The sequence below is a fragment of the Oryzias latipes genome, chromosome 23 (genome assembly GCF_002234675.1).
Source record: "Oryzias latipes chromosome 23, ASM223467v1".
In the NCBI taxonomy this organism is placed as follows: Eukaryota; Metazoa; Chordata; class Actinopteri; order Beloniformes; family Adrianichthyidae; genus Oryzias; species Oryzias latipes.
Genome location: NC_019881.2, coordinates 15,086,705 through 15,104,242, shown reverse-complemented (window position 1 = coordinate 15,104,242; position 17,538 = coordinate 15,086,705). Strand labels below are relative to the sequence as shown.

The window sequence follows — 17,538 nt, the reverse complement described above, 5'->3', positions numbered from 1 at the left end:
GTTTCATTTATTAACATTTCATTTTGATTTCTGGGATTTTCTTTTGTTTTCTGAAACGTTTCGGTTTTTTGTTTCCTTTTTTAATTGTGTTTTTGTTTCTTTAACTTTGTTTTCATTTGTATGTTTTTAAATTATTTATTTAGCTTTTAACATTGTCGTTGTGATCTTTAATCTGCTTTTGCATTGTGTGATTTGTTGGTGTGATTTGCTCTTCAGGGGGGTATTCCAGGAAGCATGTTTAAACTAGCCTGACTTTAACCCTGAACTCTGGCTGAAATCCGCCTGAACTTGCTTCTCTGTCGTTTCCAAAAGACCGGATATGAGTTAGCGTAATTACGCTCGACTTGGTAACCCTGGGTTAATGCGCGTGCATGTCAAGTACATAAAGACATTCTCAATGGATCGCCGATTTCCGGAGTCACCATGGAAACGTGTGGAGAAAAAAAAGAGAGTGCTATACTTCAGTGAGACGGAGTCTGAGATTTTAATATATATATACATATATCTTATCCAACTTGAATGAATTACTTTAATTGTAACATGTTACAATTAAAGTAATTCATATTATTTTTAATTAGGTGTACACCTAATTAAAAATAATATATTTTTACAACTCAAATTTAAGTATTTATCTAATTAAATGTCATATTACTCGAATTCAGTTAAATGTTTTTCCATATTAATTTATTGTACTTCTTGTTATCTCATATGTCTAATTTTGAACCTGCAGATATACTCACTTTTATAACAATAAAATGAATGTGACACAACGGATTTGCAACATGATTTATAATATGTTATATTATCTTTCTGACTTTAACACTGCAACAACAGCCAGTAGGGGTGCTTAATAAACTCATCATCCTCTCCCTCCCTCTCACTCATGGTGCAGGAAGAATTAAACATAACAGGACAAATAACTCGGCAAAACACAGTAAAACAGCTACAACTAAAACATTTGGTAGAAAACCCACACTTAAACCAAAATCCGTCCAGACAGGCAAAGGGAATGGTATCCCGCAAATCCTTGCGGTGCCGATCTAACAGCAGCACCAAAGTTACACCTACTTCATTGAATTAATTTGAATGAAAGTTAAATAACTCTAAAAACTAGATGCTATTTTTAAGATGACTTAAAAAAAAAAATTTATCTTAACTGAAGCAAATAATTCAGTTAGATCAATGTAAAAAAGTTATCTTTCCAACATCCATACGTGGTCTTATCACCCTCTCACGGTGGAAATGTATTTTCTGAGCTTCTTCATCCACTAATTCATCTTCAAATGGACACGCCATGCTGCCTCACCTCTCTGAAAACAAACTAACATCAAATAAACCTGCTCCAGACCAGGTTATGATCAGCGCATGAGTTGCTATGGGAACCAAGCATATCCTGAAACATACCTCCTTTTTTGGAATTGAAAGCTGAGGTTATCCGCTTTCTTAGCCTCAAACTACCGTGGTAACTCACATAACCTGCTTTCTGGAATACCCCCCACCCCCACCCCCAGGGCTACTGTATCTGAAAGTGGTGTGTTCTTCTTAAGTCTTTTCATGAAAAATAAAAAATGAAAACATTTTCTCAAACCATGATTTTTTTTTTTTGCCACATCTAATGATGTAAAATGACTAACTCCCGTCACTTTAAGCAGAAGCTTATTGTACAATGTTTTAGTTTAGTTTTTTATGTTAAACGTATTATAAAAACAGCAATAGGTAAATGTGTCCACTCCCAGATTAAGAACAATAAACATCTTTAAAAAAGGAGAAAGACACAAGCTGTATCTTATTTAAGCCAACTCCCATTTCACTTTGAAAAAACAAACACATGCGCACGTGGAGGAAGTCACGTGACCTAATTAAAGGCTGTGTTTGTAAATTAGCTTGAGTTAATCTCCTTAAATTTGAGTCTAAACCTGAGTTAAACATGTCTTTGGGCAACGGACTTGTTTTATTTAGAAGAAAAGGGGTCTGGAAAACATCTTAGGTGAGTTAAGAATCTAAATGAAATGACTTTTGGGACTATTTTTTAGCGTGAAAAACAGGGGTTTTCAACACCATTTTTATTCGGTGCCTAAAATTGCAAACTAATTGGTCACCTGAGCACGTGGCTAATTAGTTTTTAAAAAGGACAAACGTTTTTTTTTTGTTTGTCTTATGTAAAGCTATAGCTTTTAATGTAACCTTTAAAAAAAAAGGAAACATGCTCCTGCTCTGACCTACTAAGAATAATAATTGGCTTTAAAAAAATTACAAAAAAAGATCTACGTCATACAATTCGGCTCAAGTGTATTTTTTTTCTATTTGATCCCGTATTATGATATATATGCTTGTTCCATGATAAAAGCCCTTATAAAACCCTGGCATGCCGGTGAACCCCCTCCCTCGTGCATAGAGGTCTGCGGCTGTGAGGCGTCTTTGGCCTGTAGGTGGGGCTCTGATGCAGTGTTTCACTTCAGAGGGAGCCTGGAGGTGATGGCGAGCAGGAGGATGCAGCTGCAGCAAGGCTGCCTCTAAAAGAGGCTAAAACGCACACCACAGGAATATTGATCAAGAGGCCAAGGGCCAGTCACTCGACTATACTTTATATTTTTTATGGGGAGTTATCTTAAATTGTTCCTTTCATCCTAATATATATATATATATATATATATATATATATATATATATATATATATATATATATATATATATATATATATATATATATTAATGGACTCCTCTTAAAAAGTTTTTTCTTTTTAAATACATTTAAATTGGTTATAACCGGTAAAGGCTGACTAATAATTTCTCCCTCCACCCCCATGCACACAGCTTATTTAGTTGAAGTCATGATTACATAATTAGGCTTTTACAATAATAATTGCTTAAAAAAATGCAATGGGTTTGGGGGGTGGAATACAATCCTGGGGCATGTTCAAAAAAATCTAATCCCCTGCAAACTGTCTGAGCAGGGGTCGCAATTATGTTGCCTAATCTCTATCTTTAAACGATCCTACGATTAGATATTTTAAATCCGATGATCTGATCATTTCACTCCGGTATTGTGTCGCATTAAATTTCCCCTCATGGCTTTGCCAAATCCCATTCTGAACGGGATGAATGCCTTGCTTTCTCACGGATGCGCACCTCTCTGGTTATCCGCATCATTTTTGCAGAAGCTGCTTTTATTTTTGGAGGGGAAAATGATAATACAACTTTAACTTTTCAAAGCCTTTTGGTTCCGACCGCACCTTGCAAGTGATCTGGGAAACGGAACCAGTGTTGCCCTTATAAAAAGCCCTTTGAGGAGGAACGTGCTCTCATTTCTGCACAGGTAGTTTCTAGGGACTTCTTCTGTGCAACCCCCCCCCCCCCTCTCTTTTTTGCCATCCGGAGTGGCACTGCGGACGGTGCTGAAAGCTGTCCTTTCCTCACATTCATCCTCTCATTCCCTCCCGGAGCGCAGATCAGCGGTGGAGCATCAGCCTCCTGTCCTGCCCTCCTCTCCATCTCTGTCTGTCCCTCGCGCGCGCGCCGCCCGCCTCCCTCCGCTCGCACTCCGCCGCAGCAGCCTCAGCACCTTCAGTCGAGCAGGAGCACCGCACTGAGTCACATCTCTCGGCACACACGCTCCCAACACGCGCACGCACGGGCACGCACTCAGACGCAGCCTCCTGCAGTATCCCACACGGCGCAGCGGCTTTTCCAGCGGCATACCAAGTGCGTCCTCGCCGGGAGATGGGAGGAGCAGTTCCCGGGTGTCAGAGCACTCAGAGCGGCTGAACGGTCTCGTTGGTTGGGGGATGCTCCTGGAAGTCTGCTGCTGCACGTTATTTTCCCCCCTGTGCAGGAATCGCCTTTTGACTGCACGTCGACAGAGGATTTAAGTGGACAAGTCTGGATTTAACATTTTTCTGAAGATTGTGGTTCTGGAGTTGGGATTGCAGTGGACGTAGTAGTACCTCTTTCCGCAGTGTGGATGCGGCTGTGCCTGCTGTCTGCAGTTATTACAGGTATGGAGTGGAGTATGAAAGTGGCTTTACATAGTGTTAGTTCCACAGTCTACGGAGTTTGTAGTGCGGTCTGCCGCCCAGTTTATGGCCGGGCTTGGGGTGTTAGCTCACCATTGCGCCATGCAGCCAGGTGACAAGAGGCGCGCTGCACCTGTTCATGCCCGCTGTCGAGCCTTCGGACCGGGCTTTCCCAAACGCTTTATGTGGTACTTTGCCTCATATTCCCCTGGATAAGACCACATTTGATTCCAATGACCCGCTTCGCTGTTTTGCTCCAGACCGCGCGCGCACTGGAGTCTCCCCGCCTCGCGCCCCGTCTCCTTCATGCCATGTGTGCCCAAACTGCTCACGCCAATCCCGGGGCGATCCACTCTTCTAAGTTGACAAATTAAAGAATGCGTGAGGTCGGGGTGTAGGCAGTCTGCGGGGCTGAAAGAACTGCGCAGGCTCGCCTGAACATTTATTGGGGCGTATATATTTGCTCCGGCGTGGATTATTTTCTTTGGAGACTTGGCTGCCAATTTTGGAAACTAAGAAACCATGTGAAACTGCACACGTGTATCTGTTATGTATGCTCGTATTTCTAGTGGAATATTTAAATTTATATATAAAAAATAAAATATAAAAGTCTTGATTTAAATAGATATATAAATAAATATCTTCTCCTATAAGTCTTTTAAAACCTTACATTTTCAGCAGAACTTTTCTAAATATTTCTGTACATCTTTTCCTAATAAATGCCATCGAATATATACAAAATAGGCAATTTTCTGAGTTATGGAACAGTAGATGACATTTTGAGGCAGATTTGCTGGACTTCAGCTTGAGTTTATGATGGACTCAGAGCTCCAAGGGCAGCAGGGCACGTCTCCTGTTCACCAAGAAAACAAAAATAAACTTCCAATGTCTTTAGAACATTTCAAACAAGTTAAATTCCACTAAACCTGAATTTAAAACACATTTGTAATCTGAACAAGTTTTTAAAACTCCACAACTTCATGACACATGCTTTTTTTTCTGACCTTTCATTTGATTTTGCATGATTTTATCATAATACAGGTTAGATAAGGTTTCAATCTTGCAGGTTTGAAGGATATTTGGCTTAGTGTGAGTTATTTCCTGACATTAGTGTCATCTGGTGTTGAATGAGGAGGTTTGATAGCAGCAGTTTTAGCTGATTTTTGGACATTTTATAAAAGACACAACAGGACATTCTCCTTTCACACCTATGCCGAGTCTTACAGTGTGCTGTAGGTCTTAAACTGTGTCATTACATTTATCACCCCCTCTTCTTTTCTCTCCTTCCGTCTATTCACCTTCTGTTGCACCTCATGCACAGAAAGCAGCTGCTGCTTCAGCCGACGTTAAATGCAGTTTTCACAGTGCAGCAGTGGCACTGAGCGCTCTGAGCCCCTCTACTGGTTTGTCCCCTCCCTCTGTCCACCTGCAGCCCAGAGTCAATGCATCAATTCAGCGTTAGTACCTGAGTTTATCCTGCATTTAATGCAAAGACTTCATGTTCCTGTAAAAATGCCAAAATGATGCATTTATATCTGGCATTTATTTATTAGATGCTTTATTGGAATTAATGCTTCACTAAACATGGATAAAGATATTTTTGGAAAAATCGATGAAAATCATACAAGTTCATGCAGTGATCCAACATACTTCACACTGACTTAAGGAGAGTGTTAATATTAACCGTTTGAATACTTTGTTTAGGGAAATTTAGCACCAAATGTTTTTATGACCAGTTTATTTAAAAACGGAACTCCTTGTGATAGTGACATAATGAGCACTCTTTTTCCTTCATACTTTCTTTAGAGTTTGTGTTTGTGATGTTACTTTTTAACTTTCTTCTAGGAGTTTTGTTGATTTTTCCAAATGCTGCTGCCAAGATCTAATAAAAGAGGAGCTAAACAGTGGGAAACTTTAATCTGTGTTTTTCCCTTTTTCACCAGTTCTAAACTCTTAAAAGCTGTAGAGCGAGTCACAGCGCTTATTCCTCCTCCTTCCCATTCCGCTGTCCATCAAGGCCTGTCTAAGAACTGGAGCAGCAGCCTTTATCGGCCTGTAAGCACCTCACATTGACATACAACCCCCTGTCTGTCTGCCAGTGTTACGTCTACAAGGCTGGAGTTTGGACTCGTAGAGCACGGCCTTGTCAATATTATGACTTGCTAATGGATAAACCCTCACTCCAACCTTGGCAGCAAATACATTCATTGCATTTTGGGGCGGCACCCTTGGAAGAACAAGGGCTGAGAAAATCTTTGCCATGTGTTCCTGTCGGGTGAGGAAGCTGAATGAGTGCGAACGGGAAAGCTTCTCCGTATAGTGATATAAATACCCGCTAGCCGCGTTGGCAGAACCCAGCGGAAGTGTGTTTGTCTGTATGTGGGTGTGAATGATGCATCTGTGAATGGCCCTGTATGAATACTCTGGTCACAGAGATGTATCGTCATGTCAGACTGAATGATGTGTCTGTGAATTAGACCTGAATGGAGGTCTCTGTTTGTTCTTCGCCTGTTTCCCTCACTCCCGCCCTCACTCACTTGTACGCGCTTGCACCCTTCTGGGTTGTGACAGGACTACCAGACACATGCCAGTGTCCAGTTAGACTCTGTGTTCTCACTCCACCTAACAGCAGAGAGGAGATAGCATTCCCCCGAGTCACCACCAACTGTGTTCTCTCACCCTGATCCACTTTCTATCACCACAGACACACTGAGGAAAATCCTGTTTTTGGTGTTTTTAACATGTTCTTGTGACATTTATAAAGAAAATTAAGCTTAACATTGCACTTTTGAGTTTTTATTCATGTAAATCGTTGTAAATCAGGAACAGATGAACAAAGGCAGTTTGGAAAAAGCTTGTAGATGTAATGTTGACTCTACAACCACAAGAAGCCCCATGCTCCATTCCATTCTGATGCACCCACTTGTAGACATCTAGATCCATGTTTGTCTTTGTTTTCCTCTTCTGAGCTGGCATCTGGCTCAAACCTGGAAAGTTAGACTGGGGTTGGGAGGGGCTGAAAGCTAGCGGGAGAGAGTGTACAAGCTGGGCACCAAAACTCCCATCTACAACTTAGAGGCGAATTTTTAAGGAACTACTGCTGCTCTGCAGAAACTATGTCCGAGAAAAATGACACAGGTTGTTTTTTTTAATGTTTGCTACAAACGGCATAATCATAATTAAAAGACCACAGGAAACACTTTTACAACACATCCAAATATTATTGCAGTGTGTAATGGCGCATTCAGGTGACCACCTTTAATGAAAAGTCTTTTTATCTTTTTAATAGGGTAGATTTTCTTTCAAAACGCAGACATGCAACTGGTTTTCAAAGTTATCATAAAGGAGAAATCATTAATTGTGGTTTGTGCCCAGCTGGAATTATATCACACCGAGTCTTCTATAAATCGGAATGGAGCTGTGAAAGAAAAAGCCAGGAGCAAGATTCACCAGATTTACACCACTTTGACATTTTGCACCAAGCCTCTTCCAACTGAGTACATGCACTAGTATCAGTCCAGTGTGAACACTGTATGCTAAAAGCATATGTAGCTTAATAGTTTGCCAAGACGGGGATTTTTTTCTTCTTTTTTTTTTCTTTAGAAATATCTATTACTGTTTAACTTTGAATAGTCTGTCCCTTGCTTTCTAAAACGTCCTTTGTCAACTTGACCTTAAAATCTGGGAACTGTAAGATTGCATTTAAGCCGTCACTGGAAGAGATGGCATCTCTGACTGATGGCATGGAGCTTTTGATGAAATTTCAGATTTTTGTTGGAGAATGTTGGCATGTTATTAAGAGAATAATTGCTTACAAGTAGGTAATTAACCTTTTCATTATGCACCACAGAGCTGAATATTGATGTTTTTTCCTCTTGCACAGTCAGCACAGATCTAAAGTGAGGATCTCCAAACAATGGGTGTTGAGATGTCTGCTCTGAGAAATCAATACATGTCACAATGTCCCATTTAATGACAACCTTTGTTCTTCTCCAAATGGTTAAGTCAGCATATGCTTTCAACCTTTAGAGAAGATAAATGTGATGTGGGTGAGCATGTGAGTGTGTAATCTGTCATTCACAACTACTGTCTTCAGGTTCCTTTTTACTTGCCATCAAAAATGGGGTCTAATACATGTTCATGCAACTATTACACATCAGCATGATTTTTATTTTCACCCTCCAGCTTTTCTGTCAGGATTTCATCCATCTTTTCCACTTAATCCTTTTTTTTATTCTTAGGGTTTTCACCTCAAGCCCTTTGAGGCCTAATGTTTCTGTCTGACTTTGAGATGACTCTAACTTTATCTGTTTGTGTGCAGCATTAAGCAAAAAAAGAAAATCTGGTGTGGTGAAGAATGGAGGAAGGGTGTAGATGAGAAGAAAGGAGAACTGGGGACATGCCTAAAGTTATCAGTAGGTTTGGCAGACTGCTCCATTTGATAAGACCATATTAAACGTTTCTCCAAGGTTCTTGTGATTCATATGGAGCTGTGAATCTGATATATAAACAGCTCTCTTTGATGGTGCAGCAGATGACGAGCTGTGGCATATTGGCTCTAATGCTTGTGCGTGCCAAGCCAAGCATGACAAGCAGTAAATTAGTTTTGTTTCAGTTGCATGAAATGATGAGAAAATTGCAGACGGTCTTGGGGCAGTTTTTTTTTACCCAGTGCATTCTCTGTCATTTACTTCTTTGCTGATGCCCTAAGTCCTAGCAAGGATTAGGGACTTAATTCTTTTTTTCATCTTGTCTCTTGCTAAGAAGTATGTGCACACATGCTTTAACACATGCACAACTTGCATGTTCTCAGTTCACTTTTGAAAGAATTTCAGATTTGTATTATAAAACATACACCTTTTTTTTTACATTATTGACTTTGTTCTACACGTGTTCAAGCATGTCCTCAGTTTTAACCTTTAAACCTTCCTGAATTTATTTGAAAAGAAAACACAGTTCTATGAGAACCTTCTAAAACAAATTGCATTTTGACTGTGGTGTTCAAGCATGCAGCTCGCCACAGGTCATTTTCCTGCCTGAAGTGTTGCTAACACACAAGCAAAACTTGTTTCCTTGCTTTTCTTTTCAAACCTACTCAAGTCTTCCCGGATTTTATTATTTGGAACAGTGGTTTGTCTTGAGAATGTTGTTTTCTCAGATAACCTGAACCTAAAAGGACAACTATCACCCATGACCTTAGCTGTTAAAAGAAGTCAGTACCCCCTTTTCTTGTAAGCCTTCAAACTACCCTTTGTCCGTGTGATTTTTGAAGAGAACAAAACTAGTATTATGCTCATATTTCTTGGTGTATTCTCCAGGTCCAGCTACTACAAGTGTTACACTAAAAACATACTATTGTTACCAACACCAAAATAGCATTGCAAAAGGGCTGCAATCATGTCAACTACATGCCAATAACCCCATGTAGTGTTGGTACGACTGACTATATTTATAGACCTGTGGTGGGGGTTAGGGTTAGAAAACCCACAATTTTTTATCAGAGTGGATCTTTAGGACTTTAAACTTAAGGATTTTTGTGGTTTTGTTTCCCTTTTCCTTCTAATTTTTTTATGGGAAAAGTAGGCCTGCACAATAAATCGCAAATTTATCGTTATGGCGATATCAAGCTGTGCAATACACATATCGCAAAAGACGGCGAAAATTGCGATAAATGGTTACCTTAAATGTGCTAAAACAATCCTATGGCACCTTGAAGTATTTAACGAACCAATTAAATCCATTTATGCATTTGATCAATCGGATGGACCCATTCACGTTGTTTAATTGGATGGAGCCCTTGTACCTTTTGCTTGCCTCCCATGTAGACGAAATTTTTGTAGACATAATTTAAATTATGTTGAAATTAATGAATTATGTTGTCAATTTAAAATAAACTCTTGCATTGAAATGGAAATTACGTTTTGAATTCTTTGCTATTTATTCATTTATCGCAAGTTATAGCGTCATCGCAATATGGATCACGAATATCGCAAATCGCACGTTTTCCACATATTGTGCAGCCCTAGTTTCTAGACTAAATTTCAGTTTTGACAGGAGTCATCAGTACTCACTAATATCACTATTGATTGTGAAATAGATACTTGAGGAAGAATCCCTGCTTCGTTATAGCCTTAGGTTTTTCAGGTGGGGTGGGAATGTGTGGCAATATCCTTTCAGTTGTACTCCTACTTTCCTCTGTCTCCTCCCTCCCCCTCAGGACACGCCATAGTCTAGCAGCATAATAATGGGAATAGTACAAAGAGAATTAACAAGGTTTACACAGTTTTTGTGTGAGTCTTTGTGTATAACTTCCATTTGAGTTTGGAATTTTGCCTTTTTTAAGATAGTTCTTGTTCTGTTGATGGGATTTGTAACGGGCTTTGTCTGTGCAAATGCAATGATTGACTCTTAGCCAATGCCAGACTCTCGCCAACTGCTGAAGAGAAATTTTGGCTTCCCTGGAATAAAACGTTTTTTAAAATTATGATTCATTTAGGTCTGTGAATCCATCATGTTGCACAAACTGCACTTTTACTAGGTGACACAAACGCAAGAATGCAAAAGTTTGGACTTGTTTCATAATTTGCCCCCAGTCAAATGAACAATAGGTTTATGTCAATCTGATAGAATACTTAGATCATGAAAGTAATGAAAACAAAACAAAAAAAAATATTAAATAAAAAATTTAATATTTATTGTCATAGCAATATTAGCTTATGCAATATCTGTTACAATAAATGGTTACTTTTTCTAATGGCAGGTTTTTCTCCATTTTTAGATCAATCATGATTTAAATAAAAAAAATGATCATAAATTCTTTTATATATATCCTTCATCATGAGAAAAAACAAAATGATACAAAAACATGATTTTAATTGGAGTGGGTCTTTAACAAATCAAATAAAGCCCTTTGTGCATTTGACCAATAAGATGGCGCCCTTTAATAAAACAGAAATTATGTATTAGTTGTGTTTTGTGTTGCTGCTTGTTAATGTATTGCAAGTTATATCGTCATTGCAACATTGATATCACACATTGCAGGTTTTCCTTGTATCATCTTCTTTCACTTTTGGCTTCTCCCATCAGGGGTCGCCACAGTGAAACAACCCTCCCTCGAGGACGCGTCGCATGGTTAGCTTGGCAATGTTTTACGCCGCATCCCCTTCTTGACGCAACCCTCTCAATCCAACCGTGCTTGGGACCGGCACAGCAGCAGAGAAGGGAATAGGGAGCAGCCCGGGATCGAGCCCTGGTTTCAAGGACGAAAGGCGCCGCAAACCAGCACGAGCTAAACCGGCCCCCTTTTCCTTGTATCATGCAGCCCTAAATTAAAACATAATTTTTGATAATTGTATATGAATTTGGAAATTGAGAGAAGTTTTCTATTATTTGTTAGGTTTTGATAGGTTGGATCAAGCCTGGTAACATTTTTCATCACTTAGTGGTGTCTTCCATCTAACATCATTCATTAATAAGAAGATTAACTATTCAGAATTCTATGGTCACATTCAGTCTTTTTAAGATAATGCCACAGGATCTTTAACTTTCCCCCTCTTTTATACTCTGCAGTTGCTATGACAATATTATTTGCTATCAACAGAAATAATCTTGAGTGCTTTTCTTGTCTTGGAAGAAAAAAGCTGCAACATAAACATGTGACTGTGGTTTTGTGAGCAGGACTCTCTTTCTTTGTGTTACTGATCACTAGAATCACTTCCTTGGATCGGTTGTCCTCCATTTGAGGCCATTTGAGGCTTGGGGTGGAAAGTTGTTTCTTAGTGAATTGTCTTGCTGCATAATGTTTTAGTTTTTCTCTTTTTTCAGTCTGTTTGTTTAGTGTTTAATTACAAAATCTGCACGATAACATTACATATTTGTTATCTGCTTTGTAAGTTTTAATGATTATTTTGTTTTGAACCGGACTAATAATATTGCCAAAAGAAAAATGCTGCCCAAATTTGTAAGGGACATACTTGTAGAGCAGATGTCCAAAGTCCGTCCAGTGATTCAAATCAAATTTCAAAAATTAACTAAACTTTAAAATTTAACTTTTTCTAAAATGTCAACTGGAAAAAAAATGAAAAGAAAAGTTGACAGTCATGTGCACTGCTTCCAGTAGAAAAAAAAGAAATGGCATATAATTTTTTCAGTGAAATACGAAACAACTTTGACTGCCCCAATACGCCAGAAGACTGTGGCTGTTTTCAAGGAGTTCAATATCAAGCTGGAATACCTGACGAGACATGCTAGCCATGTCAAGTTAACTGGGAATGAGCGGCGTGAAAAGTTGACATATTTGTTTTGTGTGTGAAGAAATGAAAAGTATGCCATTGCAAGTTCAAAGAATTTCAGGCCCTCAAACGTTTTCATTTGACCAAACTCGGCCCTCTGCATAACGTATGGAGCCCTGTTATAGAGCAAAGGCAAACCACCCTGTTATGTAGGGGTAAGAAACTCCCTTTTAGTTTTGCCACTGTTTGCTCACATAAGTCCTTCATCTCTGTCTGAGCCACAAACAACTGTGGAGAATGGTCAAGGACTGCATCCCTCCTCCCAGCATCCCCCCTTTTTTCATGTCTAATGGTTCTGCAATGTCATGGTTTTTATTCCAGCTGCGCTTTAACTTGTTTTTTCTAGACCCACCGGCAAATCTGAAAACCAAATTGCTATGTAGTGTATGTCTTGGCCAGTTGACGTGTGAGAAGGATTTATTTCATGTTTGTTAAAGTATGAAAATGGCTGAGATTCTCAGAGGAAACACGAAAGCAAAAGCAAATACTAGATAAATATTTGCATCTTCTTGCTTTCCAGTGTGAATGCCTTGCTTGAAAGCTTGTCTGATGTGTTTATGCCAAAGGCAAAGGGATGGACTTAAAGTGAGAAAGAAAGTGTGGATAGAGGTAAGAAGAAAGCAGAAGGTGCTTTAGAAATGTATGCAGTGTAATGCAAAATTGACTACCTCCTCCCCCTCAACCTCTGACTTTAGTCATGTTCATAAATAACTTAATTTATAATTTTTGATCATTTTTTAGTAATTAGACCGTTTATTCACAATGGAAAGTTTTTTTAATTTTTATTTATTTAAATCTGTCTTTTGAATAAACTTGGCTGTGAGCACGATTTGTAAGGTTCACATTGCTGCAAGAGTTTTGGGAACCAAAAAAAAACAAAGAACCATGGATATTGTCTAATGATCATCTTGGGGAACTTGCATGTAAAGAACAGTAGCTCTGTGTCAACATCACTTAATTTGCATGGTCTGTTAGGTCTTTAAACGGGCCTAACTCTCTAGATCCGCTTTGCTTCTGTGCAACAGCACTAGTCTTTGTTGGCAGCCAAACAAACTAGTTCCTGCCAAGTGAATGGTTCTGCATCGGTAAACAATGTGCAAGGTTGTGATTGGGGTATTATAAGAAAAAAAAATGACATGAAATGCATCAAATAATGTCACTTTTTGTTAAATTGCAGTATATAACAGAAGTCCTAATGTGACGCCTTTTCATAATGATTATTTCCTCTCAATTTTGATGAAAGAATACTTTTTAAACACCCACTCTGCTGAAAATTGTGTTTTTTAATATGTTCTTGTTGCATTTTTCCTCACATATATGAAGACATTTAAGAAAGTTGAGTTGTGAATCAGAAGCAGACAGAAAAATGCTGTTGGGGGCTTGTACATGTAGATATGGGGTAGAAGCTGCTACGGCAAGCCACAAGCTCTTCCTAGTCCGAGCTGGAATCTGGCTCAGAACTGTACAGCTGGATAGCTCCAATATTGCTTACCATTTCTGTGAGGGGCTGTAAGCTAGTGGGAGAGCATGGAAAAAGAGAGCTCTCAGCAAGTGTGAGAGAAAGGGGGGCAGGGTTCCTAGGCGCGAACAGTTCGATCCAGAAATTAGAGATGAATTTCTAATGAACTCCTGCTTTTGCAGAAACTGCATCCTAGGAAATGACAGGTTTTTTGATTTCGGCTAAAAATGTCATATTCGTAAATAAAAGACCACTGGGAACGCTTTTACAACGGATCAAAAGATGATCTGAAAGGAACTTTTAAAACCATAAGTTTAAATGTATATATATATTTTAGTGGACGGATTAACATTTGCATATTTTTCAAGGGACCACAAAAAATGACTGTGTTTTCAGTGTACTTTAAGTAAATTTTATTTTTTGATCAAACAAGCTCTCAAGTTTTTTTGTACTGATGGTATTATGCCCTCAGTTTATTTTTCCTTATTTTTAACAGAGTAAAAGTCTATCTATTAAGCATTATTTGAACTTTAGCTTGGGTTTGTTGAGCGCTAACTTTCAAATACTACACATTTGTATTAAATTTACATTTGTACACCATAGAATTCTTAAGCTGGAATGACTTCTGCAATACAACACGTCCCAGTGGTTTTTACTAAATGAAATAAATCAAAGTTATTAATCTTATTATAAGTATAGTAACTTTCTCAGCATTTTTTTTTTGCTAGCCCAAAGCCGGTTGTCAAAGTACATGCCGGTAATTATCTGCAATTACCAACAATTATTACCTATTATGGCTTCAGGCCATTATTAGCGGATCGGAGATTTTTCTCATGTCTTACTCCAAGACTGAGGAATCAAATATTGTGGATTTGTATACTCTTAACTTACACTCTTAGAAATAGTGGAAAAAGCTAAATAACACTTCATTTAATCTTTGTCAACTCAAATGATTATGAATTTCTTATTTTGGCTTTGACCTTTTAAGGAAATTACACATCCACTTTTCCATCTTCTGCTCATTCATCAGATCTGTCTAGTGATGGTTCTGCAGGACCATTTGCAAAATATGTTGAAACATTTCAGCAGCTGGAAGGCCACTTTTGACACATCCTGTCAAACTGCTCATTTTTCAGTATTTTGGGACTTTTTACAGCAGAGCAGCAAGTCTGTGCAGGTGTAGACACTCTGTCTTCACTAGTGTGTCCCACTTTTTCTATCTATCTCGCATGTCCTACAGAAAAATATATCCTGTATAGGCATGGGAATAGGGTGACAGAGTATGACACAGTTTATTTGTCTATAACAGCAGATTGCGCAAGACCACAATTTCCTTTCTAATAATGGTCAGAAGAAAGCAATGTTAGATGTAAACTATAAATGAATTGCCCGGGATTATACCATATATCAGGATGACAAAGAGCAATAACAAACATGACCTGAAAACTTTATTTTATTTTAATAATAGTGTTGATTTAGGAGACAATTGGAGTGACTGTAGTTAAATTTACTCCATAACAAAGGATAATCACAATTTGACAACAGGTTAAGCAGACAACTTTATTCCAGCTGCGCATATTAAACCAAGAGCTTAGATTTTAAGATTTGTCTTGTATAGATTATAAGGAAGAGCTGTAATCCATGAGCTTCAAGCAAACCAAATTATCCCCTGCAATGATGAGACTCACAGATGTGCATGGCGATCCAGTTTGTGTTTCTTTGCTTTGGTTGTGTGTGCATGTGTGGGTATGTTTGGTTTTTAACCCATGTGATGGAATACAACAAAAAATGACAAATCTTTGATAATCAGAAAATGGCTCTTAAGCACTACAATTTCTTTTTCTTCACTTGGCCCCGCACAGCACCCATTCACAGTCGGTTTCAAACACTTGCATATCTGAAAACCCGAAGGTTGAATAAAAGTAAACTGACTGAGGGATCAGATACGACTTAAAGCAGCAGTTTATCGTTTTATTATAATCACCACAAATCCGTCTGAATTATGGGCTTTCATGTCTAAGATGTTAATCTCGAAGGTCAATTCTGTTCCAGCTCCATTTAGCTACAGACAAGAAGACAGGATAATTAACAGCTGTGGGCTGGTTGCAAAACGACTTGGTAAAACCGCATGAAAATATGTCAAGTTTTTCATCAAATAGCTGCAAATGTAAAACTGTATTTCCCTCAGTATTCCCATAAATGGTAATTGACTAAAAAGAAAACATGTTGTGGAGAGCAGAACCACATTCGACTTTCCCCATCATCTTTTCTTTGTTCAGCCAATGTGGTCACATTTCAATTTTCATATTTAATTTGCGTCATGCAAATCTATTAATATGTGCACCATTTGGGACAGTTTTCCCAACAACAGTCCAAAGACAGGTTTCTTCATGAACAACCACCCTTTTTTTCACCCAAGTTTCAGTGCTGATATTTTTATTTGTTTCAGAAAATGAAAACTTCTGTTATCCATTTTTGAGTTTCAGATTTTACATGATTTTTTGTCACATATATGGGCAGAATGTAGTGCCATAAACTGGAGCTATAACATTAGTCATGCTGGTTTCTCCTCTTTGTTGTAAGATGTTGAAAATACAGTACTTGCTTTAATTCTCAGTTGGCACCTCAAATGTCCCATTTTGTCTGCCAGTGTGAAACATAACGGCATATAAACAAGGATATTTCCGTACCTATAACACCTGTTGGCTTGATCAAAACGCAATTTTGTTTGTCTGTTTTTTGTGTATGTTTGAAAGCTTCCACAACAATTTTAAAGACTGGAACCTCAGCAGGGACATTCAGATTTTGATAGAGTTTTTTGAACCCCTTTTTTGTATCATTGTAACCGTAAGAAAAATGTAAATGCAAAGGTAAGGCAAACAAAAATACTTTTGTCTACTTCCTTTCTCAATGTTTTGCATTGAGTCTGAAGAGTACTCTTTTTTTATCCCCCTCTCTGTGTTTAGATGGATGTACATATTTTATATTTGCCCACCATCTTCTCTGGGAACTTAAAGTCAAATGGCTTAAAGGAATCCCACTAAAAGTAGTCTAGTCAAAACACAATAAAATTTAAATGAAGCTCACTAAAAGCTCTAACAGACACGTGTGTAGAAGCCTTTTCCTTAAATATAGGTTGTGTCAGCAGAAATGTCTTGTAGTGAGACCAAACAAGAGGAACATTAAGATTATTACATGTTCTGACTTGTTGAGATTTTCCAGTAAAAGTTCAGTTTATTAGATCAATAATTTATATACCTTAAAGTGTTTCTTTTGTTTTTTTTTGTTTAATTGACAGGAGTTCTCCAAAAGTCAACTGTTTTACATTAATGGTAATTAAATTACATCTGAACAGCTTTTAAGGAAACTTCCTGACATAAAAGGGAAAAGAGGAAAGTTTTTCCAGTCGTCTTAACCAAGAAAGAACCACACGTTGTTAACAACACTGACGTCTCTTGTTTCAGTTTTTCTCACATAGCAGGATCATTCCACCTTTAAGCTAACTGACTAATATTAACTGTGTCACGAGGAAAAGCGGAGACTGGGAACTGGAGATGCAACTTAAGGGAAAGAAGGAAGGAAAGTAAAACAGCTTAAAAGAAGAGAACAATTTTATTTCCTAAAATAACAGCGCAAAAAGGAGATTATTTTATTGGGAGGGAGGAAGGGAGGGAGGGAGGGAGGGATAAAGAGAGAAAAGGAAAGAGTGCGTTGGGACTTAAAGTGGTGCCAGTCAGCAGCAGATGTAGGTGAGCTGATTCCTTCACAGAGCTCT

General features: G+C 38.3%; 1 protein-coding gene across 2 annotated transcripts in view; it reads left to right on the top strand.

The window, feature by feature from the left end:
- The first annotated feature begins 1,662 nt into the window (after window positions 1–1,662).
- plxna4 (plexin A4) overlaps window positions 1,663–17,538 on the top strand; it is a 231,814-nt gene continuing 215,938 nt past the window's right edge. The window contains exon 1 of one of the 2 annotated variants that reach the window (XM_023952327.1): window positions 1,663–1,987. The gene's annotated coding sequence lies outside the window, so the exon portion shown is untranslated. Of the gene's footprint in view, window positions 1,988–3,404; window positions 3,996–17,538 lie in introns of those variants that run through there. The other variant, XM_023952326.1, reaches the window with a different exon arrangement.